At 30.8% G+C, this 6,278-nt stretch overlaps 1 protein-coding gene across 1 annotated transcript in view; it reads left to right on the top strand.

The window, feature by feature from the left end:
- Positions 1-6,278, top strand: part of LOC106877934 (histone deacetylase 4) — a 224,265-nt gene that overhangs the window by 172,727 nt on the left and 45,260 nt on the right. The gene's annotated exons all lie outside the window — the stretch shown is intronic.

Here is a 6,278-nt window from a genome sequence, read left to right as displayed (position 1 = left end):
CAACCAATAAAGTTCACTGTCAATTGAATTTCTGTTAAGATGACTCGGAAAATAAACTGGAGTAATATAGTTGTTTATTGCTTGATATTGTTTGTACTCATTCATGGTAGAATTTAAACACTTTAGGGGTTAGATTTAATACTATTTGCTACAAATATTACTGTTATTTGTCATGTATAAAATTATTATTATTTTGATTACTAGTTATTGTTGTAGAAAGTTTAAAACCTTTGAATTATTTTGCCTGTTTTTAAATAATTCAGTGTATCAGAGAACAGTGGGGAATGGTGTGTCGATAATGCAAGAATTTATAAGACTTCAGTTTTTTTCAAATCACATTTTACCATTTTAAAGAATACAGTTTACAGATGTCTATAGATCAAGTTATCACTGTGTGCGTGTGTGCACATGTGTATGTATGTGTGTGTGTGTATGATAAATGAAAACATTTTTTTTTTTTGTTCAATGCAAACAAAAGGATCGATGATGATTTTAATTCAGTAGTTGATTGCTGGGTGGGAAAGAAGTTCGTAAAGGATCTTAGGTGTTTTTGTATTTGCATATTATTTCAAATCTGTTTCTTTAAATTTATAATGAACATATTGAACCAATCCTATCTTCTTATTCCCTTTCCATGCAAAACTGTTCATTCGAAGACTTGGCATTAGATATTTCTCCTCAAATCAAAGGAACATTCCTAAATTTTAGGTCTTTGCTCATACTGATGTCACTTTTGAATTGTAGAGATTGTGTTTGATTTCTTAATTGAATGAAAACTAGACGTTTGAAAGAACCCAAAATCCAACTTACTATATTTTCTTATTTTTCATCATTTTGCCAAGTAAGCGTTGATGAAATGATTCTTTAGAAATAAATATTAATCTGTGGATGCAGTTATGTGAGTCGAAATCAGAACACATTTCATAGTTTTTAACTTGAAATGGTGTTTGTTATCACACAAATCGATGTAATTGAAGTCCTGGGCCTTAAACTCAACTCTCTTGTGCTATGTTTTAAATAAGATCAGTTTTCATAGTAATTATTTTTATCCTGTCAACATGAAAATCATCAGAAATGGGTTTTATGTTTAGCGTCCCTAAATTTAAGAGTAATTTTCTATTTAAATTCCTGAACAGAAATTTAAACTGTTGCTAATTTAATCTGTTGTTTACAACTGCAATTTGTTATTTACTGTTTGTCAGACAATTTTGTTTGTATCATTTATACTTGCATCCAGAACTGGTTGCTCTACTTCCTGAGATTACTTTTGGTAATCTTCCTGTTGTTCTTTTTATTAAAATCTCAATAGACATTACTAAACAACTTATGTGGATGCATACATGTACACTCTGACTCATTTCAGATACTCACATTTGCTTTATAACTTCAAGCTTGAAGTCAACGATTGTGCTGCTCCATGCTGCATCTTGCACAATTGCTCTCTCTCTCTCTCTTCTCCAGTCTACCTGACTGTAAAACACAGCATCCAATTGTAAATAGTATTATTCCAACAATTAGCATTTTATGTGAATATTGGAAAAGTATCCGACCTATGTTAATATAGAAGACATGTGGTTTTCAGTAAATAATATACCAAAGCATCAAGTTTTATCAGATTTAATAAAAATAGTAAAGAAAGGCTGAGAAAGTTCATCAGGAGATATCATGAAGCGCCAAAAGAGAAATTCAGTTTTCTTTCTTTTGGCATCGAAATTGAACACACATCAGTAAAAAAAGGTTAATATAATTATTAGTATTCTCCCCCTTAAAACCAAGCCTGATAATGTTTGTGTTAATAATATTGAAGATAATTGTGATCCTTGCTTTGTCTCTGTTGTGTGCGTGTTACCATTCAGTTGACACCATTGTGAATAAAGGGATAATATCAAAGACAAAATATAAACAATTTCTCCCATATGGTTGACTTAAAATTAAATAGCCAAGCTAGATAACCTGCAAAAAATTGTGCATGAATTCAGGAGTTATATGACAATGATATGGAATTAAACTAAATATGCTCACAACTACTCTTAGAAAATATAAGTCAAGTAAAAATTAAAAACATTGAATTAGATTTAATTTTTTAAAAACTATTTGTTTATTCTGTAGTAGTAGAACTACTACAGAATAAACAAATAGTTAAAAAAAAAAAAATTTAATCGACCCAATACCACTTTGTCCAGTTCTGAAGTACAGCTTCAGTACAATACACTGAAGAATAAATAAATCTAGAAAGGCTAAATAGAAACTCCCAACAACTGCAGCCCATAACGAGGAACTGAGCCTAATTACAAATACATTAGCAAATTAAGCACAGTGGATCTTGAAAAATACAAGTAAGCAGATGTAAGTAAATTGATTAGGATAAAGAACATAATTATAAACTATTTTGTGTATATGTATGTGTGTATACATTTAAGTGTGTGTATGTATGTATGTACTCTTCCATTATTGGTGGGATCAACAAAAAACGTCCACCATACAGCAAAAGATAAGTATTATTTAATAAAAAAAAGGATGTTTATTTTGAGACTGAATAATTACAGGATAATACACAATGGGCTAAACACGCCCATCCAATGACTGTATTATCTGTGCATGAAACTTATAGTAGCTCATATTTAATTCCTGTATTTATAAAAATATGATATATATTAATGTTTGTTTTTTATGTCAAGTTATCTATAAAAACAATTTAACAGGAACATGAAAGATTACTTAATTCATGTTTAATGTGCATTTTACAAAGAAAAAGCTAGGTGACTTTCAAATTACTTGCGTTTCTCAGACCACGTGTATGTGTGTGTGTGTGTGGAAAGAAGTATATTCCCATCCAGGAAAAAATTCCCATATGTACACACACACACACACACACACATATATATATATATATATGTCTCATTTCTCTATTTCTTTCGTTGTTCAAAAAAAAAGGTCATTTTCCATGTTTTTGTTTTTTTTATGTTGCCGTTTTTTTATTTTGTTCATGTTTTTTTGATGTCCTGTACCCATATATACACGTATATATGCATATATATATATATCTTACTTACTATATATATATATGTATATGTATATGTATAGATATATAGAGATATATATATATATGTATAGATATATATATGACATCATCAGGATTCTTTAGTGCCTGAGATAGTTTTGTGTCATCAGCATAGCTAGTGACAATGGCTGTCCAAGTGACCGTGGTCATGTCCAGAAGGGCTACTATGAAAAGTAGTGGTCCCAGGAAAGCTCTTTGTGGAACACCGCTCAATATTTGCGTTTCCCTAGATAATTCTCTATTGGTTGCAACTGTCTGACTTCTACCATTCAGGAAGTCATGCAGCCATTCTCCTAATTTACCAGCTATGCCAAGGTTTCGCAGCTTGTGACATATCAAGCCATGATCAACTTTGTCAAAGGCTTTTGCAAAGTCGAGATATATCACATGAACATTTGAATGGTCAAGTAGCTGCTTCAGGACCAAATCATATTGCTGCAAGAGCTATACTCATCCATTGACACCAGATATCTGCATACATCTGTAGAGGGAAATATTTGAATTATTTTATTTAGTAATGTTTTAGTAGATATTTATGTGGCTCTGCATGTATAATTGGGTTCACACAGACACACAGACACACACACAGCAAGGTAGACAAAAATTAGTTCTTTCCTAGATTTCCAAATAAACTGCCATGTTCCTTTCCATAGATTTAACTTCAACTTGTTTGGTTTTTTTTTTGTAAATTTTTATAGTGTATATTTGTTTATTTTTCACTTTATTGTGAAATGTTAAAATGATGTATTTTTTGTGTGTCAACTTGTTTTATTTAAATAATGAAAATAATGAAAATATTTTTCTCAAAATAATTGTCACTTTCGGATTTTTTCGATGTTTTGTCTGTATTGTAGTTATTCGTCATTTATATATTTCTTTATTAGCCTCATGTGGTGTTTTTCATTCCATGTTTCATGTTGTAACAATGTGTTTGTTACATATATGTTTATTGTTGTTGTTGGGTTTTATTTTTTCATTTATTTAAAAAGAAATTTTGTTTTTTAGCTTAATGTTTGGTGTACAAATTTAGAATGTTTCACCTTAATAGATAAGACCTCCAATTGTTATTATTATTATTATTGTTGTTGTTATTATTATTATTATTATTATTATTATTATTAAGGCAGTGGGCTAGCAGAATCGTTAGCGCATTGGACGAAATGCTCAGTGACAATTCTTGCAGCCCTTTATATTCTAAGTTCAAATGCCACCAAAGATCAACTTTGCCTTTCACCGTTTTGTGGTTGGTCAAGTACCAGGGTTCAATACCATCAACTGACCCCATTGCCCTAAAATTCCTGGCTGATTGTTTGAAACAGCTGTTGTTATTTTCTGTTATATTCATGTCATGATCACTTTTATTGTTCATTCTTCTGAAATTGGTTCAATCAACCAAAGTTCTCTTCCTCTATTCATTAACTGCTCTGTGCCAATGTGTGAAATCCTTGTTACCCATTATTATTATTATTATTATTAATTTCTGTTATTCATAAATTTTGTTAGGTTTCACTTAAGTCATTAACAACTTCAAATTCAATAAGTTCTACCAGCATTGGAATGGTTTTAGTCTTTCAAAGATTCACCTTTTCTCTAGTGGCTCTCACATGTCATCAATGCTGTCATCGTCCATAATTCACTTGTCTTAATCAGAAACAGTCTATTTTCTCCCTTTACTTTTCCTTCATTTCTCTTTTCTCTCTTATTTACCTCTCTCTTTTTTGTTTTTCTTAAAAGAAAGAGGGATTAAACTTTTCACTTACTAATTTCATAGCAATTACAATGATTGAAAATGACTTATTTACTGTTTAAAACCAACAAATATCAACACCTTTTAATTCAGGAATAGAATACAGTTTGTGTGTTACAAACACTTCTTCCATACATCCGGCATTTTGTAATTTGTTTCTTCCTTTCTAAAATGTCTTCTGCTACTAATTAACTATGTATAAAGTGTCTGTGCATAGCTATTCTTTCCAGAATGATTTAGTTTGATATTGCATCTTTGAAGGCTGAGATGTCTTTATAGTCTGCCATCATAATATCTCTTGTATGTTCTCGAAGGACACTTGCTTACATCCCTCCCGCGCTCTCTCTCTCTCTCTCTCTTTGAACATTTGGGTGCCTAATACTCTTTTGGAATGGATATTCTAGTGTCATGGCAAATCTCTTACACACACATGTATGATATGTATCTGAGATATATATATATATATATATATATATATATATATATAAATAAAGGTCTGTATATAATTTGTATTTACATGCCTGTTTGTGAACACACATTAACAATAGAAAAGATTTTTTTTAAATCACCCATTTCCATTTTTCCCAAATATTAATAAGACCGTTAATTCATTAATGGATTATTAAAGGAAACAATTCTATCATTTAAACATGGGATTCCTAATCAAACTAAAACTAAATTAGATTAACACAATAAAACACTGTGTAAGTATTAAAACACTGAATTTCTCATTGTTTTATTGTAGTAACAATCTACAGCTCTTGAATCATTCCTAAACTGTTCCAATTGTAAGATTTTCAAAGGGATGTTACACAATTGCTCCCTTTTGTGAGCTTCATATCAGAACTCTAATCCCATTATACAACAACGCCTTTCTCTAGAAACTATTACTTTGTACAAAATGGAACTGGATGATTGGAAGCCTCATCAGCAGAGAGAGAGAGAGAGAGAGAGAGAAATTATTATTGCTGTTTGGCACTTTGAGCACTTCTACATGTTGGACTACACCTTAATTAGATATCTATTCATAACAGCTAACCTATCTGAAATGTATTTCATTTATATCATCAAAGTATACATCTATAAATCATTCAATAAATTATGTGATTTGTTGTCCAAAAAGGGACCATATTGCTCCATTGCAGTTTCTGGCCTCCCTCCCTCTCTACTTATTTATCATTAATTCCTTTTTTTTTTTGTTATCAACTGCTGTTATTTTCATTCATTAATGAACATTCAAATATCTGACAATCAGTGTGAAATAAAACTCAGGGGTTAACCTGTTAACTGACATATTTATTAGATGTTTTTTTCTGGTGCACTGCATTGTTGATTCAAAATGGTATCAGACATCCAGTTCCTACGGCATTTATATGTTTAGTTATGAAATGGGAATCTATTAATTGGTCTTTGCTCATGAGATTACTGTGTTGCTCCATTGACCTTCTGTTCCAGCCTTTCTTATTGTCT

Source organism: Octopus bimaculoides, chromosome 10, assembly GCF_001194135.2.
Source record: "Octopus bimaculoides isolate UCB-OBI-ISO-001 chromosome 10, ASM119413v2, whole genome shotgun sequence".
Classification (NCBI taxonomy): Eukaryota; Metazoa; Mollusca; class Cephalopoda; order Octopoda; family Octopodidae; genus Octopus; species Octopus bimaculoides.
The sequence above is the reverse complement of the archived record's forward strand: the minus strand, read 5'-3'. Positions and strand labels throughout refer to the sequence as shown.